The sequence below is a fragment of the Epinephelus lanceolatus genome, chromosome 15 (genome assembly GCF_041903045.1).
Source record: "Epinephelus lanceolatus isolate andai-2023 chromosome 15, ASM4190304v1, whole genome shotgun sequence".
In the NCBI taxonomy this organism is placed as follows: domain Eukaryota; kingdom Metazoa; phylum Chordata; class Actinopteri; order Perciformes; family Serranidae; genus Epinephelus; species Epinephelus lanceolatus.
The window spans coordinates 3,333,546-3,346,270 of record NC_135748.1 but is presented as its reverse complement, the minus strand read 5'-3'; positions in this window follow the sequence as shown (position 1 = coordinate 3,346,270).

Sequence of the window (12,725 nt, the reverse complement as noted above, 5' to 3'; positions counted from 1 at the left end):
CGTTCTGGGAATGTTATAAAGTTCAGAAGATTTGGTTGGAAATAGAGAATTGGCTATCTGAGGCTCTTGGTACGAAGCTTCATTTCCATCCATCGCTTTGTATTTTGCAAGATGTTTCAAATAATAATATGCGTTTTCCACAAAAATGGATCATTCTTTTCTCATCTTTGATATTAAAGAAACTTATTCTTCAACATTGGAAATTTACATATCCTCCCTCTCTTAGTCACTGGAAAAATGAACTGTCTTTTTATTTGAACATGGAAAAGCTTATAGCCACTGAAAAAAATAAAGTGACTCAATTTGAAAACATATGGGGAAAAGTATTACAAGTGTTGAGTTCATAAAGTTGTATGTTTAACAAATGTGTATGAACTATTTGTGCTGATGTTATATTTAATTTATTCAGTAGGATAAATAAATAGCATGGCTTAAAACAAGGGACATCTATTAAACTGTTTAACATGAGTAAATTTAATTCGCTGCATGATAGAGATTAATGTAATGATAAAGGACATGAAATTAGGAGGTTGAGCTTGTTTGTTTTCGCTGTGGGTCTGTTATAAATTTGTGTTGTGCTTTTATTTATTTTTTTGTGTAATTGTTTTGTTTGGTTTTGTTTGTGTCTGGGTTTTTGTTTGTTCTTTCGTTTGTTGAGGTTGTTGTAATTATCTTCATCCAAGTCCTCCTCAACAATACTCATGTCACGTAGGCTTTGAAAATGACAAATAGAAATATGTTTGTTATAGAGAGATGCAAAAGACAATCACTGTAGTACTAAAACATTATGACTGTTAATGGGCTACCTTTTTTCAAGTTGTTCAATTTCCGAGGCTTCTGCAGCAGCACCAGCACCCTGACGCTCATCTCTGAAAAGAATAACCAGAGGAATCAACAACACATGATACATATCTGAGTATAGCAGTTAACATCTAGTTATACATTAAATATTTTTGACATTCATTTTCTTTTCAGACACCACAAAATCAACTAGATAAATAAGAGCAATACCATTTGTTATTCATTAACTTGCCTGTCTGTCCCACTGGAAATACTTGACAATGCCGGAGGAGGGCTTTCCCTTCATAGGTGTTGATATGACTGCAAGACCCCTCTCATAGCTGGACAATGATAACAATCAATCAAGTCAATGTTACAACACCTCCACAAACCCCAACAAAGTACATTAATTTTAACAGGCAAAGAAAAATTGCTGCATAATATAGTGAATGCTTTTCCAAATGCACTATGTTATTGTTAGAAATTCACTCAATTTGCAATCAAAACAAGTCTGTTGATCAAAGTGTACATTTCTCTGACCCATGCCTATTGGGCTGAAAGAGTAATAGTCATGTGCAAAGTGGGGAAATCACGTCACCAGGCCGTATACACCTGGTTTGCACTCAGTAGACACTCCGTGACTGAGTCATAATAAATTGTATAATGTTACAGCTTTCCCTTGTGACAATGCTATTATGTAAATGTATGAACATTTACCATGTAGAAGACTGGCTGTAGGCTAGACTAACCATTTAGCTGTAGCTCTGTGATAACATTAGCCAAGGCTAGGATAATGTTAGCACGTAAACGTAGCCTACTAAATAGTGCACTACAGTAATACAACTCGGAAAATTCATTTGAAACACTTACAGCATTACACAAACTATGTGCACAAGAACAACAATGGGAAATGATTATACTGAGCCTTTGTAAGTCTGTGCCAATGTAGCCCCGGATCGAGACGGGGCTAGTGCCAATGTAGCTAACAAAACTAGCCGTCTCCACCGTTCACAGATGTGATTCACAGTAACTTACACAGCAAGTAACGTCACTCGAACTTAGACGAGAGGGAAAAGTAGTTGCAAACATGAAGCCAAAATGATTTTTAAATATCAGATTGAATTACCTGTCTAGCAGGAAGCAGGCAACCTCTGCATCCCTTGTGAAATCCTTCTCTTTCAGGAGTTCTTTCCACCTGGAATAAGCAACGTCTGTCTGTCCCACGTTTTTCTACTCACTGACGTGGTCAATCTATGTGAAACTGCCAGGAAGAATGCTGATCCACAAGCTAGGACTGAGTATCTTGAGTAAAAGAGAGTAAGGTATTGTGATTTAGTAGTGAAGGCAGATCAGTAAAAAGGAAAAAAATATCAAAATAGATTTACACTCATTGCAAAAGGCTTAGATGTTTTAGTTGACCCTCCTGTTATGTCGTGGGTCAAATTGACCCGTTTCAGAGTTTAAGAGCACAGAAAACATGTTTTCATTAAGTTTTGGAGTATGAAACCGTTTCTGCTGGACTTAAAGGAATACGCCGACGATTTGGGAGTTATGCCCTTTCTCTATCATTTTCATATTGAGACAACATGATCGATATCTTTTTTGTGTCTGTACATCCAGTGGCTGGGTCTCAGCGGTTAGCATTGCGGCTTAGCTTAGCAAATACAATTGAAGTCTATAGGGGGTCAGTAGCCTACTTGGAAAAGTGAACAAATAAATGTTACAGAAACCCTGAAACTGGCATTTCTACACGTGCATTTAAAATAAACATGTTTAAACATTAATTCGAAAAACGAGAGTCCTTTTTAGTCGTTTTAGAAGAAGTTTGATACACAGAAGTATAATGTGTTTACGTCCTGCGCTGTGATCCGCAGAGGGATACACCAGTGAGCAGGCACAGGCACAGAGGCAGCCTGTAAACAAAACTAAGTTGTTTATTTAGCCTAACGATATCTCCGGACTATAGTAGCTGCAATGGACGACTTTGAACGCGATTTTGAAGAGTTTCTTGTAGCGGACAGAGATCCAGAGCCATACCTGTTTGAGATACAGATGAGGAACTCCAGGTGTTGGATGCTGAGCGGGCGAGAAGAGAGGCTGAATCCTCTGAGGCAACAGAACAGCAAGGGGCCGAGGGGAGACGGAGGTCAGGGGAGGATTGGTGGTGTAGCTGCGGGGCTTGCCAACCTATGCCTATGGAGGTGGAAACATTCATGTTCCTAAGATAAACTGGAAAAACGCCCCAGGCCTGCAGGAGCTGATGGACAGCTTTCAGTCAAGTGAGTAATATCGCTTTATAATCGTCCGTGTCATCTCTGTTTGCTTTTACCGAGTGACCTAGCGTACCTGTCCCAGAGCCAGCTGCAGCTGTTGCTCACCGGTGTATCCCTCCGCGCAGGGCGTAAACACACTATAGTTCCGTATATCAAACTTCTTCTAAAACGACTAAAAAGGACTCTCGTTTTTCGAATTAATGTTTAAACATGTTTATTTTAAATGCACTTGCAGAAAGCCAGCTTCAGGGTTTCTGTAACCTTTATTTGTTCACTTTTACGAGCAGGCTACTGACCCCCTATAGACTTCAGTTGTATTCACTAAGCTAAGCCACAATGCTAACCACTGAGACCCAGCCAGTGGACGTACAGACACAAAAAAGATATCTATCATGTTGTCTCAATATGAAAATGATAGAGAAAGGGCATAACTCCCAAATCATCGGCGTATTCCTTTAATTAGTGTAATGAACATGTAAATGAAAAATGACTACTGACTGATAATGGAGGAAGGGTAAAAATATCACATTTCTTGCAAATTGAGACACAAGAGAAGAGAATGACAGCCCAGGAGGTGCTGGAACATATCCTTGATCAGGATAGTTCTCATAAGTAAACCATGATCTGTAAGGGGTGAAACACTTGATTACATTAAATAATGATTACATTAATGTCAATTGAGCTAACGATGATGTTTATAGAGAAAAACATATTTTTCAACTACTTTCAGATGATTAAATAATCACCGGGTCAATTTGACCTGGGAACATCAATGAGTTACATTGTTGCATGAAATGAAAGATTAAAAAACATCCTTTCAAATCTTTAACAGCTGTCAGTCTCTTTGTATTATGTATGTTTGTTGAAAAAATGATGTTCCTGAGACAGCCTTTAATGATAATACTTTGAAATCTTGCAGTATGTCATTCCGGGTAACAGCATGTCATTCCGGGTAACAATGACACAGTCAAGTAATTTAACCCAGATTTTCATGTTATATTACTCAATCATGTTTCTTGAGCTAAGGATACAATAACAACCCTTTTACCTTTACTATAAAACATTTTAAGACATTTTCCATCTTTTTGACATGGAACATTGTGTGATCAACAGCAACTAATGAACCCATTTCAGTATAAATATCCAAATATATTACATTAATTGTGATGAAAATGTTGTTTTCTGAGCAGTAATTGTTTGTTGAGCTCTAACTATAGTTATCTATAAACTTTTATATGCCAACAATGGTAGACATTTTAATTCATTTTCAATTCCATTCCCGTTACCCAGGAAGGACATTTTCCATGGGATTATCCATATGATTGACTGAAAAATGTAAATTGCATTTTTAAAATGAATCCCTTTTGCTGAGTTGTATACAGGACATTCTAATAAAGATAGAAAGTGCCTAAATTGGCATTTTTAGCCAAATTTTATTTTCAATTTTCAAATCCTTATTCATCTTTGACCCATATATAGATATATTTGCAGAAGTTGCAAAGCTGTGCGAAAACGTGTGGTGGCTCCAGTTGTTCAGAGGAACAACAAATGCCTTTTCATTCTGCGCATTAAAAATGCACATATCTCAAAAATTAAACAATGCACATAGTTCAAGTAACATTGTGTTGGGAAATATTATCTTTATGTTTCTACATTTAAAAATCTTTTGGATCATTTTTTTTAGTTTCAACACTTGTATCAATTATTATGGTTCATTTACTTACATAACCTTTTTAAAGTTTTAAAGATTTTAGGAAGGTGAAGCAATTGACAATACTCCAAGAAATGACATCACAATAAGCAAAGATATCAATGTAAGCACTTACAGAACATTTCTATCGCAGACTTCAAAGGGTTAACACACAAGAATCCCTCTGAACCGTAAGTTGGATCCATTGTGTGCCATACTGTAAATAATAACATACATCACCTTGGTGAGCCTCTATTTTCTGCAAATATGGAAAATAGTGGACACTTCATTCTTATTTCAATTCTGCAAATTTAGTCCATTTCACCATTTCTGTTTCGGTTTTTCTGTCATTCCAAATTTCACACAGTCATGTTGAGAAACCACATTGTTAAACTACTAGCATATGAGGTTGTTCAGACTCTGTTAGCCATAACATGGCTTGCTCAAAGACAACCCCTTAGACCATTTTTTTGGACCAAACCCAAGTTCAGTTACAGCTGTCAAAGTACCTCGGGTACCAAATTATAAGGTAAAACAGACTTGGGTCCAGAAAAACCTCACCAGTTGGTGCAAGTGTGAAAATGCAGACATGGTATATATGAAGTGAACTGTGCAAGCATGTCAACCTGAGCGCAACAGTGAATTTAATGACAGCACTTCAACATGATCTGTCCTGCTCATTTGAAAAGCCATTATGAGCTGTTTGGCTAATCAGTCGATTAGCCCCGAACTATAACACTGTGTTTATCAAGTGGCCGGGGCTCCCAGCTCACCTCACGCTCCACTTCCATCTGATCCTGGCACAGAGATCCGCTGTTTGGCAAGAGAAGGTCTATAAATAAAGAGAGGCCTGCACAAAAGAATGTGTTAATTACTAATTAGACAGAGAGGGACCGACTGAGTGTTTGCTGGAAAGCTACACTGCAATCGTGTGTGTGTGTGTGTCTGTATGTGTGTGTGTGTGTGTGTGTGTGTGCATTCAATGCTTGTTCTGTTCTGAGCCATACACTGATAAAGCCACCAGGACAAAACACTTGAAATCAGATGAAGTCAGGGGGACACTGAACAATAATTCAAAGATGCAATGAGTACGACTGATGACTGACAACACAACCCAGATAGCACACATACATCTGGCCGACGTCGGCCTGAGGAAGACACATCGGCCCTGAATTTATAACATCTGACAAGCGTCGGCCACATGGGCGGATATCTTTAAATTTAATACTCTTTTGTCCCAGCTCATCAAACGTCTCTGTCACGTCGGCTTTGGGTCGGCCCAGTGCTGTAGAATATACCCGCCCACATACGGAAGTTGCCACAGTGGCGGAATTTCATCTCTGCGGTCTTTGTTTGGAACTGAGCTCGCAGGACACAGCATCTCATCGCAGTTGGTTTCAGGTAAGCTAGTTGAAATAAATTGGCAGAAAATAGCTATGTTGTTTATTCTGTGACCGTTAAAAGAGTTTACTGGTGAGTGGCGAGGCACGACTGGGTGTATATAGCACAGGTCCCCACTAGCTAACGTTATCTTTCGTTAGCTGTTAGCTAGTTTAGTTCATGTTAGCTAACAGGCTACACCTGTGGAGTTTTCATTTTATCTCCCCTAGTTGACATTATCTGCTCATCTGGTTATTGTGAGCGCTCGTTTTAGGTTAAAGTGGAAGTGCCCGGAGCTGCCACCTGTGGTCCCGGGCAGGGCTTGAGACTTGGGATCTACTCACCTATGGTCCCACCCGACCTGACCTCCCTGGATGGATGCTCAAGTGTGGGTGAGAGGAGCGCGGAGGTCAGGCCAGGCGGGCCGACACTGTGTATCCTAGAACGGGTGCTCAAGTGTGGCGGAGAGGAGCGGAGAGGAGCGGAGAGGAGCGTGGAGGTCAAATAGTGAAGTTTAAGGATGCCTTCGGTATGTTGTTAATGTGATTTTATGGGCAATTTATCAGTCAAGGTCTCCTCCTCTGCAAAGCAAACTGACCTGGTGGCTACAGGTAATAGCAAAGTTTTGAAACCACTGTTTTTCTGAGATGAAGGACTGATTGTTGAGCTAACTGAGTTAACGCCGGATCCTGTTATTCAACATTAAATTAAGCAGAGTGACAGACCCAAAGCCTTCAATCTGGCTATAAGACAGCTGAAATGCTAAAAAAAATACAGTGGTGAAGTTGGGATTTGTTTCTTGAAGTTACGTGTCTTTTCTGTCTCTTGCAGGCTGCCAGGAGAAGCGGACTGGCCATCAGATATTGTTTGTGGAAATTTGAAAATAAAATTTGTCAGACTGACTTTTGTCTCTTCATTGTGCACACTTACACACGAAATAGGGTGACAGTCATTTTGTGAGAAATTCAATGCATGCTCACATTTCTTGCTTTTACAACTCATTTAATGGCCTCTAAGCATGCAGCCAACATATGTCCACAAATACACAGTACATGTATGTAATGTAATTCCATGGGGACCATGAATAAGAGGTCCACTGGGTTCCTAGCAATATGTATGTCATCCTTACAATGTAGAGAAGCAAGCCAACTGTAAGATCCTAAGTCCATACAATGGAATCCACCAATGCATTATGCCTACTATTGTTTATTTTGGAACCAAGAACAACCCTCTCACCTGCCTTCCTAATTTAACACCCATGGCCATGCAGTTCACAGAATGAGACCAAGGGGTGCTCAATGCATATGCAGATGTCGGAGGAGAGCGGCAGTGGTGAGAAACAGACGGTTCTCATGCACTGTTTGTATGTTTTCTTTTAAAAAGTAATGCACCAGACTGAGGTGCGCTGAGATGGGTGTGGCGGCACAGCAGGGGGAGGTGCTGACAGATCCAGCTTGGCGCAGTGACAGTTTCGTGCCAAAAGGCTTCGCCGAAGGTGCGCTAAAAGCTCGCTAGCTGAAACCAGGTCTACTGTCAGCACAGGGGGAGTGCAGCTGGTGTAAGCCGAAGTTTGGCTGACCGGCGGACAGTGCGCACACGTCACCAAAACCTCACAGGCAGGTTTCCAGAATATCAGGCACATTAACAATGCAATAAATACCCAAAAAAACACTATTCAATGCAACTATCTGCAATCAGCACATAAATGTATCTCTATATCCACTGTCCCGTCACATCTGATGTCAGATCAAAGGGGATTGGCACCGTTTGGCACATTTGGCACGCATAATGGAAACCCAACCTGATTTGATTAACACAGCTGCAAACTAATGAGTTCACATCCCTCTCAGCCAACCACAAACAGCCACAGCATCAGATAGGGACTATATATTCAGCATCTGTCATCTTAGAAAAGTCAAAAGAAAAGAAACAGAGTGAGACTGCGAGAGAGTAAGAGAGAGCGCGCGCGCACGAGAGAAACGCAACATTGATTTACAATTGTGCGCGCGGCGCATTTAAGGGCGAGGAAAGGGGCTCATTTCATTGGTGTGATGTGTGTTAAAGGTAAGTCCTCACCATAGTTCTTTTCCTAAACCCAACCACAGTAACTTCACTTGCCTAAACCAAAAATGCCTGGCCATGTTTCTTTTCCTCAACCTAATCACAGTAACTTTAAGTTCATAACTTTAGTAGTTAACATGAATCGCGAGGCACTAATTCATAGAATATCATACAAACTGCAGTCCGTGCATTATTGTACGATATCATACAAACCACATGAGGACACACCAAGAGAAACGCCTTTGCACAAGCTGTTCTCTTGCACTGTTTGTACGTTTTCCCCATGAACGGTAATCCACCAAAATTTGTACATATTCCAGATAATCATGCACCAGTAATTTGTTTATAACCCACGTATTTTGTAAGGTTGCGATCACGTGACCAATGCACGGACAAGAGTAAAGACGTAAACGATCCTCAAAAGGCAGCACTTTGGGGTGGTGGATGGATCATAAAACACAGGACTTTCCCAAGCAGATCGGTGTTTGGCACCATGTGAACGTAATGTGAACTTTGTTCTCACATGTTCCTCATGTTTATTTTCCTAAACCCAACCACAGTAATTTTACTTGCCTAAACCATAAGATGCCCAACCATGTTTCTTTACCTAAATGTAACTGGAATAACTCAACCTAACCTCCGAAACTTTACATGAAGTACATACCATCATTTGTAGGGCACTCGTGTAGGATATCATATGCACCCTTGTATGAGGATACGTGGTTTTGCAACTCTACTCACTGGTGTTGGTGTTGAGAAACAGATTGTTCTCGTGCACTGTTTGTAGGTTTTCCTTCGAAAAGCAATGCACCAAAATTCGTACATATCCTACATAATCATCAGCTAGTAATTTATATATAATCCCCATAATTTGAAAAGCCATATTATGTGCTGACGGTAGTAAAGAATAAAGAAGGAAACGGTCTCGTATGGCAGGAGGTTGGGTGGTCAGGGGTGCCGCCAGGAATTTTGGGCCCCATGCAAAAAAAACCACATTGAGCCCCCCCTGCGCAGCTTTTGTCACCACATCTCTAGGACCTAACTGACCCATTAAAAGCTTTACATAACTAACTTTGAAGGCTTGCAACTGTCTTGCTTCTTGTAGTTCAATACTACCAGTACAATATTTACTGCTAGTGAGTTGTACATGCAACAGTCTGCATACAGTATGCAATTCACTATTTGATGCAAGATTAAAAGCCGCCATAAAAAATGTGCTAACGGCCATCTTTTACGGTCTAAATTTATTTTTTATTGTAAAATCCCAAAATGGAAAATTATCTTAATATTAATGAAAGACTTAAAAAATAATTTAAATATACATTAACTTTTCAATCAAAATAAATTAAGATCATCATCTCAAAATAATAAAAACAGCAGATTTTTGATACTAATAAATTAACGACACTAAATCCTACAGATTTACATTGACCCAAATTACCTACAGTTCTGTATCACCACCAGTAGATTACATACAGAGACAGATACATGTTTTTGTTTTGTGTGTGTGTGTGTGTGTGTGGGTGTGTGTATGTGTGTGTGTGCAAGCTGCTCAAAGAAATTTCCCTTCATGGGAATAATAAAGTCTGTATCTATAGATGTCATTTAACATCCATAATTAATTCTAAAAGAAAGCATCTAACCGGATTATTTTAATATTGCCTGTAACTTTAATACAGGCTGAATTAGGCTACTTAATGTTTCCAACTGTCCAGCATCCAGTACAGACAGTTGTAGGCTGTTTTTGTTTCATAATAATCATTATGTGGAAAAATAATTTGTTTGAATTTCTGTCATTAAAACATATTTAGCTTTCTTTTTTGTAATGTAAAAAACAGTAAGAGAGAGAAATTCCCACAGACTCCCTGCAATGATGCTAACTGGCCTGTCATTCAACACAATGTTGCTCACCTTCTTCACTGGGACAGGGAGGGGTAAAGTTATGGGGAGAGAGGGCTGCTGCTTCTGACTCATCTGTTGTTGAGTCTGGTAAAAGGGGCAGGGACAACTGATTTAATATGAATATCTTGCTAAACATTTACCTGCACTGATTAAATGTAGGTTAAAAAGGAGTGAAATGTAGGCTAACACTAGTCTGTAGGTAGCTTATTTCACTATGGACATTAACCTAACAGGTTAATTTCCACCACTCACAGGCTATAGGCTACCCACCTTTCTTGGAGAAAAACTGGCTCACATATTGACATCCTTTCTTTTGCCTCTCCTCTCTCTCCTTTCTCTCTTTCCTTTTTTGAAAACCGGATTTTCTTTTAGTACTAGGTAGCATGATGATGACTGTAGCGTTCTAGCACAACTGCTGACTGCTACTAGGCATCGTCACCATCAGTGTGCTAAGGCAGGACCAAACCATTTCATGCAGATACAGGTGGTGGGGTGGTCAGTCAGTATTTACTTTTTGGTCAATGGGGATATTTAACTTTTACTGCCAAAAACAAGTAAAAACAAAGAGATCATTCATTTTATTACTATATTTGAAAAAAAAAAAAAACAATTCTTAATGATGATGGGGCCCTTGGAATCGTCCTAACTTTTCTCCCCTATACAGCGCCATTGTGGGTGGTGAATGGGTCACGAAACACAAGACTTAAACCTAACCTCCGAAAATTTACGTTAATCAATCAATCAATCAATCAATTTTATTTATAAAGCCCAATATCACAAATCACAATTTGCCTCACAGGGCTTTACAGCATATGACATCCCTCTGTCCTTTGGACCCTCGCAGCGGATATGGAAAAACTCCCCCCAAAAAAAACCTTTAAAGGGGGAAAAAAAAGGTAGAAACCTCAGGAAGAGCAACTGAGGAGGGATCCCTCTTCCAGGATGGACAGACATGCAATAGATGTCGTACAGAACAGATCAACATAATAAATTAACAGTAATCCGTAGGACACAATGAGACAGAAAGAGAGAGACAGAGACAGAGAGAGATGCAGGACAGACGGTAATGATAACAGCTTACAACAACATTAATGAAAGTAATAATATCATAACTATTATTGCAGGTATTGTGGTACAATATGTTGAAAGTAATATCTGACAGTATACATACAGTACAGGCCAAAAGTTTGGACACACCTTCTCATTCAATGCGTTTTCTTTATTTTCATGACTATTTACATTGTAGATTCTCACTGAAGGCATCAAAACTATGAATGAACATGTACTTATGTACTTAACAAAAAAAAGGTGAAATAACTGAAAACATGTTTTATATTCTAGTTTCTTCAAAATAGCCACCCTTTGCTCTGATTACTGCTTTGCACACTCTTGGCATTCTCTCCATGAGCTTCAAGAGGTAGTCACCTGAAATGGTTTCCACTTCACAGGTGTGCCTTATCAGGGTTAATTAGTGGAATTTCTTGCTTTATCAATGGGGTTGGGACCATCAGTTGTGTTGTGCAGAAGTCAGGTTAATACACAGCCGACAGCCCTATTGGACAACTGTTAAAATTCATATTATGGCAAGAACCAATCAGCTAACTAAAGAAAAACCAGTGGCCATCATTACTTTAAGAAATGAAGGTCAGTCAGTCCGGAAAATTGCAAAAACTTTAAATGTGTCCCCAAGTGGAGTCGCAAAAACCATCAAGCGCTACAACGAAACTGGCACACATGAGGACCGACCCAGGAAAGGAAGACCAAGAGTCACCTCTGCTTCTGAGGATAAGTTCATCCGAGTCACCAGCCTCAGAAATCGCAAGTTAACAGCAGCTCAGATCAGAGACCAGATGAATGCCACACAGAGTTCTAGCAGCAGACCCATCTCTAGAACAACTGTTAAGAGGAGACTGCGCCAATCAGGCCTTCATGGTCAAATAGCTGCTAGGAAACCACTGCTAAGGAGAGGCAACAAGCAGAAGAGATTTGTTTGGGCCAAGAAACACAAGGAATGGACATTAGACCAGTGGAAATCTGTGCTTTGGTCTGATGAGTCCAGATTTGAGATCTTTGGTTCCAACCGCCGTGTCTTTGTGAGACGCAGAAAAGGTGAACGGATGGATTCCACATGCCTGGTTCCCACTGTGAAGCATGGAGGAGGAGGTGTGATGGTGTGGGGGTGTTTTGCTGGTGACACTGTTGGGGATTTATTCAAAATTGAAGGCACACTGAACCAGCATGGCTACCACAGCATCCTGCAGCGACATGCCATCCCATCCGGTTTGCGTTTAGTTGGACGATCATTTATTTTTCAACAGGACAATGACCCCAAACACACCTCCAGGCTGTGTAAGGGCTATTTGACCAAGAAGGAGAGTGATGGAGTGCTGCGTTAGATGACCTGGCCTCCACAGTCACCGGACCTGAACCCAATCGAGATGGTTTGGGGTGAGCTGGACCGCAGAGTGAAGGCAAAGGGGCCAACAAGTGCTAAACACCTCTGGGAACTCCTTCAAGACTGTTGGAAAACCATTTCAGGTGACTACCTCTTGAAGCTCATGGAGAGAATGCCAAGAGTGTGCAAAGCAGTAATCAGAGCAAAGGGTGGCTATTTTGAAGAAACTAGAATATAAAACATG